The sequence below is a fragment of the Peromyscus eremicus genome, chromosome 4 (assembly GCF_949786415.1).
Source record: "Peromyscus eremicus chromosome 4, PerEre_H2_v1, whole genome shotgun sequence".
NCBI lineage: Eukaryota > Metazoa > Chordata > Mammalia > Rodentia > Cricetidae > Peromyscus > Peromyscus eremicus.
The window spans coordinates 84,176,681-84,198,206 of NC_081419.1; the positions used below are offsets into that span (position 1 = coordinate 84,176,681).

Genomic DNA, 21,526 nt, shown 5'->3' on the forward strand with positions numbered 1-21,526 from the left:
GAGCACTATGATATTTCAGATGCTCAAGATAGGCCCAGTGTGGCTCACTCTCTTCCAGCACCATGTCTGCTTGCATGCCACCATGCTTCCTGTCATGATGATAATGGGCTAAATCTCTGAATTTGTAAGCCAGCTCCAAATTAAATGTTTTCCTGTATAAGAGTTGCTGTGGTCATGGTATATCTCTTTGCAGCAATAAAACCCTAACTAAGACAATATGTGTGACCAGTGTCCATGAAAGCCAGAAGTAGATGTCAGATCTCATGGCACTGGAGTTGCAGGCAGTTGTGAGCCACTTTGTGTATGCTGGGAATCAAATCTTGGTCCTATGAAAGAACAGTAGCTGCTCTTAATAGCTAAGCCAGTTCTCCAGCACCTCAGAATTTTAAACAGGAGCATGTACAGCAGTCTCTTGGTTGAAACATGCTGCATTGAACATAGCCAAGGTACTCTACCCTATCTGTGACTCAGTTTGTTCCATTGGCCAAAGAGAAAGTGGTGCTTGCTTTGTAGAGCTTTTAGAAAGAGTTAGTGATTTGCTGTGTGTAAACTTCTTAGACTGTATCTTCTGTATAACAAGTTCCCAGTAAACATTGTCTTCATTGCCCTCAGCATCATCACTGCTGTCACTGTCATGCATCCCGCAGGGTTTTATTTTTAAAAAATGGACATATCAATAATGTTTTATTATATCAATAATGTCCCTCAATAAGGGATTGAGATCATGAACTCACTGTTGGGATGCCATATAGTGAATTTCCAGGTACTTGATAAGATACATGATTGCACACATTTCAAAATCTCACACATCTTCCTGGCACATCATAAATACAAATAGTTTATTTTCAGGATGCAGTATACAATTTGCCTTTTCCATGCAGTGTACAGTTCCCTTCATCATCACTTAGACCTTACTTCTTCCCCTCCTCTCTCATCACATATGTTCAGGTTTCCCTGTGATCTTACCACACCTTGCAGAATTTTTTGCTGCCATGTTCTCACAAGGCTCTAGCCTTGTTCCCTAAGGTCTCCACCCTCTGGCTCCTCCCTTCTCTTTCCTGAAGTTAACCAGTCCTCCAAGACTCAGATCAGACAGCTCGTTCACTAGCAAAACTTTTCACGCTTTCCAAACCTGAGTTAGGACAGATGATCCTGTGAATTGTGCAACCGAGAAACATTTTCAAACTTCCTTTAGCCCACAGCACTCCTCTGAAGACTAAGCCACATCTTGCTTTTCTATATTATCTTTCACTAAGTCTGTAAACTGACTCTGACTTACCATACACATATGTTGTACAACTTTTCCTAAGTAAATATGAACAAATGCCTGTCGACTCCAGATAGAATCCTGATTACAAACCAACAAAATAAAAACAAACAAACAACACAATCCCAACCTAGTCTAACTTGATGAACCCAAGAGTTTATTGGGACTACTGGTAGGATCATGAGTGACTCAAAGGCAGCTACATCATGAAAGTATATGCCCTAGTGTGAGTGTCAACTCATGAAAGCTATTTCTTGGAGATCTCTGCTCAACTTAGTCCACCCTGTGGTTAATCCTGATAGAAAATGTCATGAGAATCACTCTGAAAAGAATCCTCTGGATGTAATTGGGAAAGGTTATTGAGATTATGTTGACTGAGATAGGAAGATCCACCATAAATGTAGGCAGCATCATTGCATAAGCTGTGGTCCCAGATTGCATAAAAAAAGAGACACCTAGCTGATCAGGAGCATCCATCACTCCCTGGTCGCTGGCTATAGGTAAAGTGACCACCTGCTTCCAGCTCCTGACACAATACATTCCCTGCCATGATGGACTACATCTCCTGGAACTGTAAACCAAAATAAACCCTTCTTTTCTTAAGTTCTTTTTTCATGTATTTTTCTGCAGCAATGAAACAAGTAACTAATAGAACCACCAACTATTTACTGCCTGTATAACCTTTGGGAGGGGGCATGATGAATCTTGTAACTTTCTGAACTCTTCAGCCTTATAAGTTTTATCAGCTTCCTGCTTCTTATGAGTATTCTTCCTCCCTCCGGGGGAAATGTTCCAGTTTAGAGGAAATAACTACACAACACTCCACCCATTCCTCTGTCTTAGAGTTTATTCCCACTCTCTCTTCTACAATGTTGAGTCTGGAGGAGTTGTTACAAAATTGCAATATTCACCCAATAACCTTATGGTCCCTGGAAGTGCTTCTTTTCTACTTACACAGGATGACTTTATTTGAACTCTTTCTTTATTAAGAATTTTTTTTATTCATTTTACACACCAATCAAAGATGCATCTCTTCCCCCCTCCAGCCTCCTCAGCCTCGCCCCCCAACCCACTGTCACTCCCCCACACAAGAAGGTAAGGTCTCCCATGGGGAGGCACATCCAGTAGAGGCAAATCTAAGCCTTTCTCGAGGCTGTACAAGGTGTCCCATCATAAGTAGTGAGCTCCAAAAAGCACTCTCATGCACCAGGGATGGATTCTGATTCTACCGCCAGGGGAACCTCCAAGCAGATCAAGTTGCACAATTGTCTTGCCATGCGGAGGGCCTAGTCCAGTCCCATGCAGGCTCCACAGCCATTGATCCAACTTTCATGAGTTCCCACTAGTTTGGTTTGGTCATCTCTGCAGGTTTCCCCATCACAATCCTGATGCACTTGTTCATAGAATCCCTCTTCTCTTTCTTCAATTGGACTCCATTGGAGAAAAGCTCTGTGATGACAGTTAGGTTATTCACTGATCTGACCACTGGGGCAAGCCAGTTCAGTTCAGGCACCCTCTCCACTATTTCTAGTAGTCCAAGCTGGGGTCATCCTTGGGAATTCCTGGCCACTTCCCTAGCATCGGGTTTCTCTCCATTCCCATGATATCTGCTCTTTTTTATTTCTTTTTCAATTTTTTTTCCAAATCACAAGGCACTCAAGGGTTAGCATTATATAATGAAAGGAGGAGGTTCTCTGAAGGTCCACCACCATCCATTCCAAGTAAGTACCAGTTAGTCTTGGGATTCAGCAGCTAGAATAATAATAAACAACATATTAGCAATCCAATAAAGCATAAAGAGGTTTCATGATGTCTGTCAGTTTGTCTATCAATAGATCACTATTCGATATGGATAGGAAATACTACCTTACTTAACTCTCTGTAGCCCACAGTCATTCTCCATGAGCTATTCCAATTCTTAATCCTGGGGCACTGTCATGATTCTGCCACTCATTTACCAACTCCTTAAAGGCTTGATAGGGGAAGTATTTTTTACCACTCTATCCAACTTTGGGTCAAGGCAGACCGTGGATAGGATATTGCCTGCCTTACCCACTGTGGTAGCAGGCTGTCTGGTTCTGACAGTCTCTGAAAGGCCATTAGTCTGTCCGTCAGCCCCATCTGACTGTGAAAGGGCTCTAGGATATTTCCACCTCCAACAGACTGGAGCAATATACACAAAATGCCCCAGGGAGGGAATATCTGCCCATCCCTAGGGCCAATGAACTTTTTCATCTCTATTGTTCTGTCAATCACTTTTTTCACCCCTTTCGTGGCTATTTTAAAAACACTTGTCTTTTAAAGCCATCTATAGCTCTGTATCACAGCATTTGGCTTCCTGTTGATTATTTTACCTAGGAGCTCTCGCTCTACACAAATCTTGCCACATTTGTTTTGAGTTGTTTAGAAGTACTCCATCATCTGCTTTCCCTTTTATTCCTCTCCTCCAGAATATTTGCACACTTTATAAATCCAATCCAATCCAGTCTACTAGAGCCTCTTACACCTCATAAAAACCATGTCTGTCTATATCACATACCCTAAACAGCTCTGAGACCACGTAGAACAGAGGGCTGAAAGACTGTAAGAACTAAAGACTGGAGAGGACCACAGTGAAACATGTCTTCTGCACTCATGATCTCATAGCAGCTATGGTTGCCTTCACAAAATCAAGCCAGTCAACATTTTAACATGGAATGTTTCCTGGATGGCTGTATTGGGGGGAGGGTGTTTGTCTGTGTTGGGGGCATTATTTTTGTTTGGTGTTGTTTGTTTGTCACAAGTGAGAGTCATCTGGGTAACAGAATGTCAAGTGAGTAAATGACTCCCTCAGACGGCCTGTAGGCAAGTCTGTGGTGAATTTTCTTGATTAATGATTGATGGGGGAGGGCCCAGACCACTGAGGTTGGTGCCACCCTGAATAGGTGGTGGTATATATTAAAACAAAACAAAACAAAAAACCACACACAAACAAGTGATAGGGAGCAAGCCAGTGTGTAATACTCGTCCACGGCCTCTGCTTTGGTTCTTGCCTCCAAGTTCCTGCCCTGCGTGAGTTCCTGCCCTCACTGATTTGATGATGAACTGTTAAATGGAACTGTGAGTAAAATCAACCCTTGCTTTTGGTCATGGTGTTTCTTCACAGCCATAGTAACCCTAACTAAGATAATTCCCTTTGTGATGGACTATTGTTAGGATGTGTAAGTGAAACAAATTGTTTCTTCCCCAGGTTGCTTGTGGTCATGATGTTTATCACAGCAATAAAGAAGCAAACTAAGACAGAATGGGAAAGGTTTAACAAGCTCTTACTCTCAACTGAGGAACTATGGGGGACAAGTGGCCTCTGGGGGAGGGAGAGTCAGTTTTCTATAAGGGTATGAGGCCTAGTAGGTTGGTCATGTTCCAATGGAGGGCTCCACACCCAGAGTATATGGAAGCCACAAATGCTTCTCAATGGACTATTTTTAAAAGATATGAAGTTAAGGAAGTAGAATGGTAAGGGCGGGTGTGGGGAGACTTAAAGAGAAGAGGAGGGTAAATATAATCAAAATACATTGTGTGAAATTCTCAAAGAATCAGAAAAAAATAGAAACATCATCTTCTACTGTAGAGCCAAAGAAAGCCACTAAATCATGGCATCAGACCTTAAGTCCCTGCTGAATCAACTTCTCTTAATTCTCCTCTGAGCACATTGCCCTTAGGCCCAGTGAGCTGGGCATCAAACACTGTCTCTTGTATGACCAGTTCCCTCAATTATGTTCATCCTCTGCCTGTTCTCCTTTAGTTGTTAATATTCATGGGGCCCTCATCTAGTGATAACTAAGTGACTCTAACATCTCCTACTAACTTGTCCATCAGGAACTGTGTTCTCTCGTATTGCCTCTGTTTCTGCTGATTTTAGGTATGGGTAATCATAATACATAGTTTTTCTATTTGAATGGCACTCAGATGAATATCATCTACTCTCATGTCTCATGACTACATAAGCCAATCTGTGGGAGGCCCTGTGGTTTCCTGTTTAAAAGTCTTTCCCAATTCAAACATACAGAAGCAAAATATTTCCTGGTTATCATGGTTCCCTGACTGGGCTATTACTAGGGCTACCATTTCCTTGTTGAGTAGTGGATTTTTTTCTTCTTCTGTTTTTAAACCTAAAGAATATATTCTACCATTTTTTCCTTGCTCTATTCTTCCATGATGTTTTATTCTTTCCATGGGCTCTAAGTTCTGGGATCCCAGAAAGGCCTCTTCAACATGGATTTAATTTGTACTCTCTCACTTGTGACTCACCAAATGTAAGAAAGAGCAAGCCATCATCTCCCTCTCCTCTTTTCTCTACTTTCCTTGACAAATCAGAAGTATCTACACTTTATCTTCTTGTTGTATACTGCATTACATAAGCAAGTCCTAAGAGGACAGTACAGCCTCAGTTGCATGTCTATCCATAGCAAGGACCACACACAACCTTAACCAAGCCTGTTTATAGTCCTGCTCTATATATGCTACTTTGAAGGATCACAATATAGTCTTTAGTCCATCAGTCATTTCAAAAACAACTTCATTAATTTACAGTAGTCCCAGTTCCTCAGGAAGGCATGACATTCCATAGCAGATAGAAGAAGATGGCTATTCTGGAATTCTCCCTAAGAGCACTCCACTTCTCATACATCTCAGCTTTGTTTGAAGTTCTGTGTCTCATGACTGTAAGTAGGGAACATCCATCATCCTATACCACGTATCAGAGAAAGGTAGCCATATTGAGATTGTCCCTATGTATACTCTATCCTCATAAAAATCATCCAGTTTCCACAGCACCTTTGGTTCTGTTGGGCAGTGTTTGTTCACTAATTGTGTTGCTTGACTTTTCTTGGAGATAAGTGAACAAATGTATATCTACATCAGATAAGGCATTGATGACAGGTATAAGAAACAATCCTACCCAAGTCTGGCTTGGTGAATCAACAAGTTTTATGACATTACTTATAAGAGCCTGATTGACTCAAAGACTTCTGCATTATTAAGATGCTCGCTCAAACATGGGTGTTAACTCATGAAAGCTGTGGCTATTGAACTCCTTGTGCAGCTGGCAGATAGCCCCACCAAAGAAAGTCCCTTATACAGCAAGAGTTTACTATGTATATATAACCTTGGTCAGGGCCTCATGAGCTTATAACTTTCTTGCCCCCTGAGTTTTGTGATTTCAGGAGCTCCCTGGGCATCTTACATTTCACTAGTTTTTCTAGTCTTCTGAGGCTCTCTCCTATCTCCAGATTGAAATCTTTCAATTAATCCGAGTAAAAAATGGCAACACAGTGATGCTGAAATCCACCAGGTTCTTATGGAATGATAACAGAGAGTTTATGAGGAGAAGTATCTTTTGTTACTCTTTCTGCCTTCTATTTTGATTTTGAAAATAATTAGAAATCTGCAGTGGTCATCTTTTGACCATAAGGAGACTAAGACAGACCCAAGACCCCCAAACCATAGAACTCCTGCATGAAGACTAGATCTATCTACTTCCAGTCTTTTCTTGGATAACAAATGAATGTTCCATGATTAAAGCCATAATTAATTGAGTTTTCTATTATTTGTAGCAAAGTGAACATTAAGTGATACAACCACCTCACTAACATCATTTCTTCTTTGGCGGCTAGAAGTACCAAGCCAAGACATCTAATTTTATGTTCAAGCTGTGAATAACATTGTGAAAGACAAAGTCCTTTCTTAATTCTTATGAAGACATACAAGCAAATGGAGGCACAATATGAAAGGAGAAAGTAGGAAGAGAGACAAAGAGAGTCCAATTCCAAAAGAGAATGCCATTCTAGAAGAATATTAACATCCTGTACTCACATAGCCTCCTACTTCCTACATGTTATTTGAGTGGAGAAAGGACCCTGCCACTAATGCAAGCAAGCATTAGTGATGCTTCAAAACTATGACATCCCTGCTTTGTAAGAGACACTGCCAGCCACCACGATGACAAACAGCATGTGAAGATGCCGGTAAGCCACGAACCACGTGGCAAGGTATAGATTTATAGAAATGGATTAATTTAAGCTGTAAGAACAGTTAGCAAGAAGCCTGCCATGGCCATACAGTTTGTAACCAATATGAGTCTCTGTGTTTACTTGGTCGGGTCTGAGCGGCTGTGGGACTGGCAGGTGAGAGAGATTTGTCCTGACTGTGGGCCAGGCAGGAAAACTCTAGCTACACTCCTTCTAAGAAAAGGTAACCTGTCCTCATGCAGTAAGACCCAACATGGAAGAATAATACAGAAAATGATATATTTCACTTTAGGAAAAAATTCTACTACACGCTTATTTTTAAAATTCACCATGGGTCCCTCCAGTGTATTGGAAATCCAATTTTATTTACAAAATTTCCTTTTAATCCTATAATTCTAGATCCAAGACAAATTGCAGTGATAGACTCCTTTACTTTATAGATAAAAGAAATGAGTTCCAGAAAGAAGATATATCCTCCATAGTAAAGCCAGACATGGCAGAATCTGAAAAATACGTGTTGTTTTGTTCATAAAGAGACCACATTAAATTAGTCAAATATTAGGGCTAGAAGAAATCTTACCTATTAGATGATGATAGAAGTAACAATAATAGATTTTATTGAGACTTCACCTTTGTTAGGATCTGGATTCTGGAATCTAGGAAGACAGTAAGAAACAATTCAGGCATGGCCTTTCCTTATGGAGAACACACTATGTTTTCACCTTACAAAGAAATAAATCAAGCCCAAATGCATACTTTGCCGATGACCAGTGTGTCTACTATCACAGAAGTAGGACCCAATTTCTAGCCCAAGCTTTTCACTTCGCTATATCATCTCCTGAGGGCATAGGATGTACTCCCTGAGGAAAGGAAGAAACACAGGCATGTCCTGCATAGTTTCCAATTCCAATAGTAATCAAGGGACTCAGCAGTAGGACACCCACTCCACTGGGCCTGAACACTTCGAGATGAGGGTGTAGAGTAAGTGAATGCTCTTGCCTTCATTCATATCTCAGTTCCTAGGCAACCACATCAGACATAAAAGCCTTCTAACAATTCAGTGGACAACTTCACTGACATCCCCAGACAGACAGCTTCTCTTCTCACCTTCAGTCACCCATCAACGATGACTTTATCTTTCTTGGTACCTATTGAATACACACACCTCTTTATGTACTTACTTTCAGACATGGAAGAGCCTACGAAAAGAGCTCAATCTTATTTATCATTATAATTCAGCAACTAAACAGCACATGGCTCAGAGTAGATAGTCTACATTTGTGCAGTGAATGAGTGAGCAATGTTCTTGATTTCAGCTGCTGTACTTATATTGGCCACTAGGACAGAGCCAACCTGCTATTCAGTCACCCTACCTTCTACCAGCACCCCTTACTTGAAGACAGCCCAGAGGTGAAAAGATTAAGGTGGGAATATTTCTTAACAGAAATATTCACTGCCTGTCAACCTTTCTGCAGAATACAGCAATCTGTTTCTATTTCAGTATCTTGTGATTTTCTTTTAGTCTACAGCCGCAAAAGTGAGACATGTTAAAGTGCCTTCGATCTAACAGATTTCTTACCCACTCTTGCTAGTTTACATGAATTGATGGCATTTATAGTACAGCACATGCAGGTTACGGTGCCAACATCATTTTCTCAGAGGTCACCCACTTGACTCTGTTTCTGCTTGTTGCTCCAGCAGAGTGATTCTCTTGGGTAAAAAATTAGGATTTTTAATAAAATTATAACACTATAAAAACTTGTTTAAAGAGAAAAAAGTTCTGCTGACTGCCAGACTACAGAATACATTCCATTTCATTCTCAATACCATGTCCCTTCCTGGTATAACTGTCTTATGCATTCCTCTTTGGGTGCCACGGCCTTAATGTAAACCTAGTGGCTTAATGATGCTAAATTCATGTTTGAGGAATATGGGAAAATAAATGTGTCTACTTATTTTTCACCTGTAAAAGATGGCAGCTGCTAATACTTGCTGTCCTTGCCTTCCAATCAGTCTTTGCAGAGACTATTTATTGTATGGGAATCAGGGAACCAAGTATCTGATGCCCAATTCTCCTGGTTAAAACCAATATATAATTTTTTTCTAAAGATCCTACCTGTATGCAAAATAAGTGTCAAAACCTTTGAGTGATAGAAAATTACACTTAATACAAATAGTTTTCAAAAACTCCAGCCCTTGGGAAAATATTTTAGAAAACAGTGGGGATGATTAGTGTAAGCAATGGTAGCTTTTGATAAAAAGGCAGCAGGGATCCTACATGCCACAAAATGCAGGGCCATCTTCTCTAGTGAAAAACTGTCCATGTTATACAAGACTTTCAAATACCCTGCCCATTATTCAGCTATATGAAAAAGAAACCTATTTATATTTATCTATGACTAGAATCCAGTTCCATTTTCCATATATATAACTTCATTTTATTTGCAAAGATTTTTATTTATTTATTTGTTCCTTTATTTATTTATTTTACATCCTGGCCACAGGTTGCCCTCCCTACTCTCCTCCCAGCCCCTCCCCTATCCACACACCTCTGTTCTCACCCCCCCCAAATCCACTCCTCCTCCATTTCTGTACAGGAAAGGGCAGGTCTCCCATGGATATCAACAAAACATGGCACAATAAGTTGCCATAAGACTAAGCACCTCCCCATGTATTAAGTCTGGGCAAGGTGACCCAGTATGAAGAGTAGTGTCCCAAAGCCAGTAAAAGAGTCAGAGATAGCCCCTGCTCCCACAATTGGAATCCCACAAGTCATTGGGTTGGTTTCCCACTCCACAAGCTACACAACTGTAACATACATGCAGAGTGCCTAAGTCAGTCACATGCAGGCTCCCTGGTTATTGGTTCAGTCACTGTGAGCCACTATGAGCCCAAGTTAGTTGATTTTGTGGGTTTTTTTATGCTGACCTTGACCCCTTTGACTCCTACAATCCTTTCTCCCCTTCTTCTGCATGATTCCCCAAACTTCACCTAATGTTTGGCTGTGAGTCTGCATCTGTTTCCATCAGTTACTGGATGAAGCCTCTCTGATAACAATTGGGCTAGGCACCAATCTATAAGTATAGTAGAATATTGTTAGGCATCATTACATTGACATTTAGTTTCTCCAGTCATGTTTGGTTTTATCCTGGGTTTCTGGGTCATCCAGCCTGTGGGTCCTGGTCCTCCAGCCAGTGTCAGAGGTAGGCTTACTCTCCTGGCATGGGTTTTAGCCTAGACCAGTCATTGGTTGGCCACTCCCTCAATCTCTAAGCAACCTTTACCCCAGCACATCCCATTTGTCCAAACTACAGGTTTAAGGTTATGTAGTTGGGTTGGTTTCCCACTCCCTCCATTTGCCTGATCACAGGAGATGGCCTTCCTATATACAAATGATAAAAAGGCTGAAAAAGAAATCAGGGAATCAACACCTTTTACAACAGCCTCAAATCATATAAAACATATTGGTGTAACTCTAATCAAGCAAGTGAAAGATGTGTATGACAAAAACTTCAAATTTTTGAAGAGGGAAATTGGAGAAGATATCAGAAGATAAAAAGATCTCCCATGTTCATGGATCTGTGGGATTAACATAATAAAAATGCCTATCTTACCAAAAGTAATCTACAGATTCAATGCAATTCCTATCAAAATCACAGCACAGTTCTTTACAGACCTTGAAAAATAAAACTCAACTTCGTATGGAAAAACAAAAATCCCAAGGTAACCAAAACAATCCTGTACAATAAAAGTACTTCCAGAGGTATAACCGTCCCTCATTTCAAGCTCTACTATAGAGCTGTAGTAATAAAAACCACATGATATTGGCATAAAAACAGACAGAAGAATCAATGGAATCGAATCAAAGACCCAGATGTAAATCCACACGCCTATGGACACCTGATTTTCAATAAAGGAGCTAATATTATAATTAGAAAAAATAAAGTGTCTTCAACAAATGGTGTTGGTATAACTGAATATCTACATATAGAAGAATACAAATAGATTCATATCTATCACCCTGCACAAAACTCAATTCCAAGGAGATAAAAGACCTCAACATAAATGTAAGTACACTGAACCTGATAGAAGAGAAAGTGGGAAATAGCCTTGAATGCATTGGCACAGGAGACAACTTCCTGAACAAGATACCAATTGCCAAGTTTTAATATACAATGGATTTCCAGAAATTCAAATACCGCACAAACCACAAGTCTCGTAATTTTTAAATATAACTCTACTGGAAGTTGTTTACCATTAAAAGAATTTACACGATGAAAGGTGACATTTGATATTGACACTTGCATCCGTTTGCATGTGTAAGATTCCTGGAGGTTTGGTGTGCATGCGCATGTGAAGTGTTAGTTTGTTTCATAATACTGTCTAGTGTGTGTGCCTGTGTTCAAACACATACTGAAGTATGCCTAATTTTATTATAATTTGCTTTCCTTTTAGACAATGGAATTCTTTACTTCATACTTACAATATTCTAGATGATTATTTAAAAGTGTGAGTCTATCCAGATTCTATAATCTATGAATTTCACTTCAGGAAGGAAAAGGTATGTTGGAAAACACATACTGAGTTTCATTGCTTAAGAACAGCTATCTAATAGGAACCTATCATATACTGTGGACCTTGTAGTAATTGTTGGAAACATAAGATGAACAAGACAAAGGCCTTTCTTTATTGGATTGGGAGTCTAGTGAGGATGACTGACATGAATGTGTCAGCTCCATTAAGAAGCATTTGATTCTATATATGGTTACATCAGGAAAGGGACAGGCACAATGGAAGCTGATTAGGAAAGAGATTGTTCTGATTTGTAAGAGCAATGATTTCCCCAAGGAACTGACTATTTCAGCTGAGTCCTAAAAGATGAGACCAGCACTACCACCGCCAAGAAGAATAAGAGTGGTTGGAGGAGCAATTGGAGATGATAGGACAGCCTGTGATAACATCCTATTATACTCATGAAACAGAGAAAGTTGCTGCAGTTGGAATGCAAAGAATTAGAGGCAGAAAGCAAACCATGAGGACAAAGAACGTGAGTATCAAGTTGATGAGAGTCACTGAAGTCATTTTAAAGACTGGAGCAACGGAAAACCACAGGAACATTTGGAAAACCAGCAACCTAACAAGCTCTGTGTTCTAGAACGATCATTGTGAATGTAGAATGGAGGATGAATCAGAGGTAGGTAGAAAGGTATAACCTGTTAGTAGAACATTCAACATGAAGATAGGTGCTGCCTTAAAAAATGGTTTGCAATAGAAAGAAAAAAAAAAGCTTTGAATCCTATTCTAGGATCTATAAGATGGTGAGGCTGGTTAGAAGTGGAAGCAGGGTAAAGATAGCTGTCAATGTTTCATGGTGACTAAAGTGTCTCCATCAATGACAAGACAAGCATGAGCCAGTTTGGCAGAGATAGCCATTGAGTCACAAAATATTATGTCTTCACTACACTAACACTTTGGATGAAAAGGTAAAAAAGAGTCACATAAAGTCACAGTTAAGTATAATCCCCAGGCTAGTATTACGGCTCAGTCGGTAAAGGCACTTGCATCCAACCCTAATGACCCCATGATCCATGCAGTAAAAGGGAGAACCAACTCCTGAAAATTGTCCTCTGACTCTCTGACCTCCACTTGCACACTTGACATATACACATAAATAATTTTTCAAAAAAGAATCACAAACGTATTAGTATTTCAGACTCTCTGATTAAAACTCAAAGATTTTTTTAACCTGTACATTTGTTGTAAAATGTTTCCTCTCTTCCAGGAATTTACTAATACTGGTGATTTGGAATATAGGTATCAAAGATAAGTCTACTAATGACCAAGCCACACTCTAAATAACAAGTTTCTGAGACTAGTGATCATCTGATGCTCTGAGATCTCTGGAGGACAGGGAACACAGCTGATTGGCTTGATTATGGAAGTCTTCAAGAAGCTGGTTCAGTGAGTAGCAAGAAAGGTGACCAACTGTTAGGAGAGTTAAGACAGGCAATGTAGATGGTGATTTCATGTGGGAACAAAGAACATTACTGGGAAGAAGTGGTTTAAGGAAGAATGGAGTCCCTAAACCTGGTAGGTGCACAATGATTGTCAAACAGATTCTGAATTCAGGGTCCTTTGCCACAAGTTGCAAACATCTTTAAAAGTGTGCATTAGACTGTTGGAAATCCTTTAACAGAACATGGTTAATAATCAAATATTTCTAAATAACTTGTTTTGATCCTCTCCTCTCCGTTTTCTGTGTCCTTTGTCATGGCGTCACTACTTACATCCTAGCCTATTGTTGGTCCAGCCACCTGCTCTCAGTTGGGTGTTCTTGTTCCTGGAGTGTGTCTCCCCAGCAGCCCAGCTCCATTTTATAGTTTAAATATTTGCTTTAGCTTCTGCTTTACAATCCTAGATATCCATTCTCCACCATTTATGTTCTCAGTGACTCATTTAAAATTTTGCCTAAATGGATAAATGAACATTGATGCTTCTCAGAAAATGGTGTAGTGTGGTGAGTACATTTGCACATTAGAGATTTTTTTTGTCTATAGACTCATCTTTTTCTAGATCTTGAAGCAATAACATTTAAATCTGCCCCCTTTAAATTATCTATACAAATTTTGATTTCTACCATTTTATGTACAGGAGGACAAGAAACTGCCTTAAAGGATGAGGGAAAAAAAATGGCTATTCCAGTTATCATAGGAAAAATTCCTAACATAGTTTTATCCTTTGAAGACATATATAAAAAAAGTTTCTTTTAATTTTGTGCTTTGTTTTCTGCCTTAAGGGTAACACAGGAGACTAGAAACATCGCTCGGTTGGTTCAGAGTTTGCCACACAAACTTACGGATATGAGACTTGTGTATAACACCTCTAACCTCAGCAATGGGAAGTAGGGGGAGTTGACAGAAACAGGTGGATATTCTGCCAAGCCAACTGGCAAGCTCCAAGTTCAGTGTGAGACTACATCTCAAAAAATAAAGGTAGACAGAAGCCAAGGAAAATACTCAGAATTGATTTCTGGCCTAAACACACAAACACCCCATACAGGTGCATGCTCATCTACATGTACACACATGTCTTATTTAGGATTTATATTGCCGTGATAAAACACCATGACTAAAAGCAACTGGGAGAGGAAAGGGTTTATTTCATCTTACAGTTTGTAGTCTGTCATCAGGGAAGTCAGAGCAGGAGCTTGAGATAGGTACCTGGAGGCAGGAACTGAAGCAGAAGCCAAAGAACACTGCTTACTGACTGGGTCTTCATGACTTCCTCAGCCTGCTTTCTTATACAACCCAAGACCACCTGCTTAAGGGTGATAGCACTCATCATGTGCTGGCCCCTCCCACATCAATAATTAATTTAAAAAATACCCCACAGACTTGCCTATAGGCCCATCTTATGGGGCATTATCTCAATTAAAATGCCTTTTGCCCATATTCTAGGTTTGTCTCAAGTCCACCAAAACCAACCAACACACATAAACACACACACACACACACACACACACACACACACACACACACACACAGAAAGAGAGAGAGAGAGCTAGAGACAGAGACAGAGACACAGAGACAGAGACAGAGAGACAGAGAGAGAGAGAGAGAGAGAAAAGCTGCCCTCATTGAATCCTAAAACCAAAGGCAATCGAGCAGTTCTTTCCTAGAATCCAGAGTTATAATATCAAGTCTCATTGCCTCTTGACCAAATCATACATACAGCAATTTAAGAAATGAATGAAGTATGTATGCTCATATGACTTTGTTTAGAAACATCTTTCATTGTTAGCAATGCTCTCATTAGACAATGATGTCTACCTATTGTTTTTCCACCTGTCAGGGGAAAAATACTTCCCACATTATAAAATTGCTAGAGTGTCCTGTTTTGTTTTATTGTCAGCTTGACATAAGCTAGAATTATTTGGGAAGAGGAACCATGATTAAGAAAATACCTCCACCAGATCACCTGTAGGCATTGAGGCATTGTATTAATTAATGATTGATGTGGGAGGGCTCAGATCACTGTGGGTGGTATTATCCCTGGGCTGATGGTCCTGGGTTCTATAAGAAAGCAAGCTGAGCAAGCCATGAGGAGCAAGCCCATATTCAGTGTCATCCATGGTCTCTGCTTCAGGTACTGTTTCCAAGTTCTTGCCTTGGGTTCCTGCCCTGACTTTACTCAGTGATGGAATGCTACTTGAGAGATATAATAAACCCTCTCCTCCCCAAGTTGTTTTTGGTGATAGTGTTTTATCACAGAAATAGAAGCCCTAACTAAGACACTGAGTCTTAATTTTAATTTTTCTATTTACTATTGCATTCTTGTTTTAAAGAGCTTCATACTGGCATCACTGAACAGACTCACCTTCTCTTATCCCAAACTACAGGGAATATTTTTACTGTCCAACAGTCTCTGAAGAGCTCCAGATTGACATCTGTTGTCTTTGTTACCAAAGACACGTTTTAGGTTTTTGCTGTTTGCTCTGCTCTCCTACTACTGAGATAGAATTAGAAATGATAGAGACCACAGAGATGGTAGAAACTGAGATAAAGCTGATAGAGAAAGGTTGAAATGCAGCTAGAAAAGGGACAACCTATATCATTTATGTGAACAGTGGTGATTTCATCACAGCTGCTTACTAAAGCAGTCTATTTACTGTTATTCTTCAGCTAAAACAATGGACAAAAACATAGTCAAATTCAACATCTATCATGGTTATAGGTATGACCTCGGACATAAGTCATTTCTGTATCACTTTCAAAGCCCTTTCTTGGTAGTAGGCTTCTAAATCCAAACCTTTTTATCCCTAACTTAGGTAACATGTTCTCACTGCCTCTTGCATTTCAGCACCACCTTCTAAGGCACCTATATAAAGACTGATAGTATTTTGCTGTTATTTTTTCCTTGATTTAGTGCTATTAAGTGGGAGTGACTCACGAAGCTAGGTTCCAGCTGGAGACTAAGATACATTCTTGTAAGGGGGGAGCTATGGCACTGAGAGGGAAGTAAGTTAGCTTGCCACTCCCAAATGGTTGTGCTATACCTGATTCCAATAGAACACTCACCTAAGAGAAACTAGAAAGGTCCTCTGAGCAAAGAGGGCCCACCACCAAGGCTCTTATTTCCTGATAAATAAGGACTTTTGTCATCAGGGAGCTGTGTGACATGTGGAAGATCTTTGGAGCAATATCTAAATAGTATTTTCATGTTGGTTGTGTTGTGACTCCTCTTTCGAGCTCTGCACTAATGAATCTGTGCTATTTTTACCCTAGAGAAGTTAATTTGCAGCAACTGCCTCCTAATAGTTATTTATAAGAGCTTATTTTTGTGATAGTAATAGCACATATTTAATACAGAAAACAGAGAAAGTATTAAAACAAAATTTTAACAGTTACCTGCTGTGCCACCAAACAACTTGATATATTTTTTTCATTGTGTATAATTATAAGCTATATGATTATGTTCTTTATTCCTTATTTTGGGCTTTTGATATGTACAAAATTTGTGTAGTTATCAGAATGCTTAAAGTAACTGAATACTCAGCTAAAACTGGATTAGGCAGAAGATTAACTTACTAGATCACTGAAATTTTCAGTGTAACAAGCTGAGTCTCTATCCACAAGAAATGGGATTGATAAACAATGATGTGGGGACACAATGAAATGTTGTACAGCTAAGAAAATAAGTGAACTAAAACCACACACTGAAAGAAAGACAATTTTCACAACTATAACCCTGGAAGGAAGTTATAGAATAATGCATATACTAATTCCATTGTATGCATAATTTTATGTGCATGAGTATTTTGCCTGCATATATGGCTGTGTATGTGCATGTCTGGTGCATAGAGGCCAAAAGTGGGGGTTAGATCCCCTGGAACTGTAGTGACAGATAGTTGTGAACTGCCATATGAGTGCTGGGAGTTGAAAACAAGTCTTCTAGAAAACCAACCAGTACTCTTCACTCCCGAATCATCTCTCCAGTCCCTTGCATGTGTAAAGCTCAAGAATACATGCATATCTTTTTTCAATTTTGTTGTTAGTGTATATAGATACATGTGGAGGTCAGAGGACAACTTTGCAGAGTCAGTTCTCTCCTTCCACCTTCATGTGGCTTCCAAGGGAAATTGCCAGAATTATATCACTAGGAGGCAAGTGCCTTTACCTTTTGAGCCATCTTACTGGTCTCATACATACATGTCTTAAAAGGGAAAATAAATGTCTGGAAACAATAAACCCTAAGCTGAGGAGGGTGGAAGAGGCTGTGATCCAGAAGCAAAGCCAGTATCTAGGTTGGTGATGTTTTATTTCTCAGATTGGATGATGAGTATCCAGGCTCATATTGCATTAGCTCTCTACATGTCTGTAAATCTGAATGAGTTTACAATACGTACTTTTAAGAACACCCCTCTAACCACCAACCACTCTTCTCATACATTCACATTTCACTACAATATCCAGGGATGATCTAGCCTCTTTATGATTGAACTCCAGTATCAGTATGTGTCTCAGTTCTGTCTTCTGGTTGGTTCCATTTATAGGTAAGCTTTCTTCTTACAGTGGGGGTTAGGAGACTAGGGCCAAAGCTTTAAGTGGATGTTTTCCCCTATAAACCCAAGGAGGGCAAGAATCCATCTTTCAACAGTCTTAAAAAGAACACACCATTGTACTTTTAGAACTATGTGACAGAATGCCTGACAGTTCAGCTTAGTGGAAGAAAGATTAATTTTGTTTCACAACTTCCTAAGATTTCAGTCTGTCATAGGAGAAGGAACAGTGTGGTTCAGGGCAACAAAAGCAGTCTGGCTAAGGCTCTGTATACCCAGCAGACCAGGAAACAGAGAGGTGCCAGGAACCAGGGCCTGGGGTGTATGTAATCTTCAAAGACTTGACTTTAATGACCCACAACTATCAGCTGGCTCTACCTCCTAAAAGGTCCACATTCCTCAAAACCACCTTGAACCAGTAGCAAGCACTCAAAACGTGAGCAGGTGGAAGACATTTGGACCCAAACTGTCACATCTACAGTTCATTCTGTGGGCTTACAGGCCCATCTCTGCCCTGATTGCCTTGGAGGAAGGATGCTCTCACTAGTCTGGTGTGAGGTGTGCATTTACTCCTCAGTTTGAGGGGTTTGGCAGGTGGGTCAAATGCCCTTAAACCACAGGAACTTAAAAAGAGGAATGGGTGGTTCCCCTAAAAGAAAACCAAGATGTTACTGACAGAATCAATTTTGAATAGGACTAAGCAGCAGCTGGCTTTGTTCTGTTTTAAGACAGAGACTCATGTAATCCATGAGAGCCTCACTGAGTTGCAAACAATAACCTTAAACTCCTGATCTCCCTGCTTCCACTCCTTAAGTACTAACATTTGCCACACCTGTCTATATGGTACCAACTCTTATTAGTGAAGAATCAGTAATGCACTAGAGTTTATCAAGGGGCTTGGAAGAAAATCTACAACAAAAACCCAGGACAGGACCAGACCACCGACAGGACATTTACTATCTCACCTTCTCACTTTGAGGCTGACTGCACCCACCTCCCAGTGTTCTTTCTCCCTTTTCTTACTCATTCCATCCAGTACCCTGGCTTCTTCACTGTCCTCTCTACTTAAGAAAAAGCCTTCTTGTTCTGTCTATAGACCCACATATTTCCTTTATCTTCTGCTCAGTAACCCCTACAATCCATAAAATGCATCAACACAGGAAACAGGAAGGATTAAAGATTATTTATTAGTTGAATCTACATTGGGGGGCTTGCACACATCCCCGCACTTATCAGACCCCAAATTCCCAGTGTGTGTGATACTTAAACCCAGCACCAATGGTCATGCGTTTCCTCTCTGCTGTCTTTATAAGCTGTTTACAAAACTGAGATCATATATTTTATGGTTCTGTACTATACATTTGCAGTTTTATCAAGTTGTTAATTATTCCACTAAAGCCTTATTTCTGTAATTGTTGTCTAATATAACATGACATGACCATATCACAGTTTTAAGTAATTGTCTATTGTCAGACATTTAGGATGTTCACATTTGTTATCGTATTGTAAGCAATGTTGACATTAACATATGTTCACAACCATTATGCTTTTCTCTGAGCATCGCCTTAGGATCTGTTCCTAGAATTCAAATTTCTCAGTCAATGGGGTGTGAACGTTTTTATGGCTCTTGATACAGTTTGCCAAATGGCTCTTCAGAAACGCTATAACTGTGCTCCCTCCCTCCATAGTGTAGAAGAATGGAAGTTTTATGAGTGTTTTTGTTTCTTGTGATCTTCAGAGCAGTAGCTGCCAAGCTCTGGCAAACCATGCAGTGTCCACGATGGTGGGGTTGTGCTTTACTAATGTAATTAGTGTTGAGCCCATCTGGGAACGTGTCACAGAGCTAGTATCGCTTTTCTTTTTTCATCCACCCAGCTTTTCAACCATCAAACTTACAGATCATCCTTATTTCTTTACCATACCAAGTTTAATTTGAATCAGTGGCACTCATGTCTGCTTCTAACATATAAGCTGAATCTGCATGTTTCTTGCTGCCTTCTTGACCACCTTATGAGCTCAAGCCGCCAACAGTTTTAGCGTGGAATACTAAGATAGTTTTCTAAGCAATGTCAGTGGAATCTCCAAATAGCTGCCAAAGAGACAAAGAGACGCTTCTCTGGTGTCATCCACATCCCTTTCTGTCACAGAGCTTTCCCTCCTAAGGGCCATTGATTCCCCAGATTCTTGCCTGGCTGATCCTTCTGTCATTCAGATTTCAGCCCAGTATTCTCTCCACAGTGAATCCTCCCTGGCTCCCCCTCTGGTCTCTCTCAGTCATGTCTTTAGTGGTGTCACACTATTTCACTTTCTCCCCCCCCCACTTATCTTTGTCTTAATTAACCCTTCTCTGTGCTGTTTCTTACTCACTTATTACTTTACCACCCATCTAATGCTAAAATATATGAAGACTAGTGATTTATCATCCATCATTTCACTACAGTATCAGAGAGCCATTAACAATGCCAAAACAAAATTATTAAATGCCTGCCTGCCTGCCTGCCTTTTCTCATCCTCTCTCTCCCTTCCTACCATCCCACCCTGCCTTCCATTTCTTCCTTCCCTCCACCAACTCCATTTGTACTATTTTGTTGGTTGCACTTTTTTTTCACTCACTACAGTTTTGAAGACTCTTGCTGCCTGCCCACAACTCCACTTCCTATGGCTTCCTCAGCCTTCTCATGCTCTCTTCTCCACATTTACAGAAACATTATTCCTAAAGGCACATGAGCGTGACTCAAGAACAAAGGAAAGTACAAACATTTTAGCAAGGTCACACACACACACACACACACACACACACACACACACACACACACACACATACACACACCAGGACAGTGATTGCTCATCAGTCTACATTTTCCTCAATTCCCTTACTTTGCTCATGCTATGCTATTCAGTTAAGATGAACACTGTCATGAAGCTAAGGAGGTAGTTTACCAGGTAAAGGGGGCATGAAGACTGCAGTTGGATCCCCAGCATCCACATAAATGTTGGTTGGTTGTGGTGGCTACCTATAATTCCAATGCTGGGAAAGCAGGGGAAAGAATCTAGTTAGCTAGACTAGTGATATCAGTGATCTCTCGGTTTAACTGAGAGACTCTGCCTCAAGTATGGAGTGTGATCTAGGAAGACAATTATGTCAACCTTGGGCCTCCACATACATGTGTACATCCACACCTGCACGTACCTGTGAACTCACATAAAAGGGAGCTCACATACATGCATGCACATCATACACACATACACAGGAGAATGGAAAAAAAAAAGATTATCCCCCTAGCCAATAAAATGCTTATTTTTAAAGACCTTTCTAAAATACAGCCTCTTCATGGAAAACATTGCTGCTGCTTCAAGCTGAAATAGTTTCCCTGAAAAATGAGAATTACAAAAGAAATTCCAGATTGATTAGGGACTGACTGCTTCCTTACACAGATTAGAGACGTCTCTGTCTTTGAGTTACTGTATATGTCTTGGTATACATATTTACATTTAAAGATATTTCTTCCCTTGAAAAGTGTTTCTTTTAATTTTTTTACATTTGCGCATTTGTGTGTGTATGTATATATGTATGTATATATGTGTGTATGCATGCATGCATGGGTACACACATGCTACAATATGAGCATCAAGGTCAGAGGACAACTTGAGAGAGTCAGTTCTCTCCTTCTACCTTGGAATTTCTAGGGACTG

General features: G+C 40.1%; 1 long non-coding RNA gene across 6 annotated transcripts in view; it reads right to left on the reverse strand.

The window, feature by feature from the left end:
* Positions 1 to 2,096: 2,096 nt before the first annotated feature.
* The window catches only part of LOC131908431 (uncharacterized), a 75,671-nt gene continuing 56,241 nt past the window's right edge, over positions 2,097 to 21,526 (reverse strand). For all 6 annotated transcript variants that reach the window (XR_009378600.1, XR_009378597.1, XR_009378596.1 and 3 more), the window contains one exon: positions 2,097 to 3,019. This is a non-coding gene — a long non-coding RNA (uncharacterized LOC131908431). The remainder of the gene's footprint in view (positions 3,020 to 21,526) is intronic.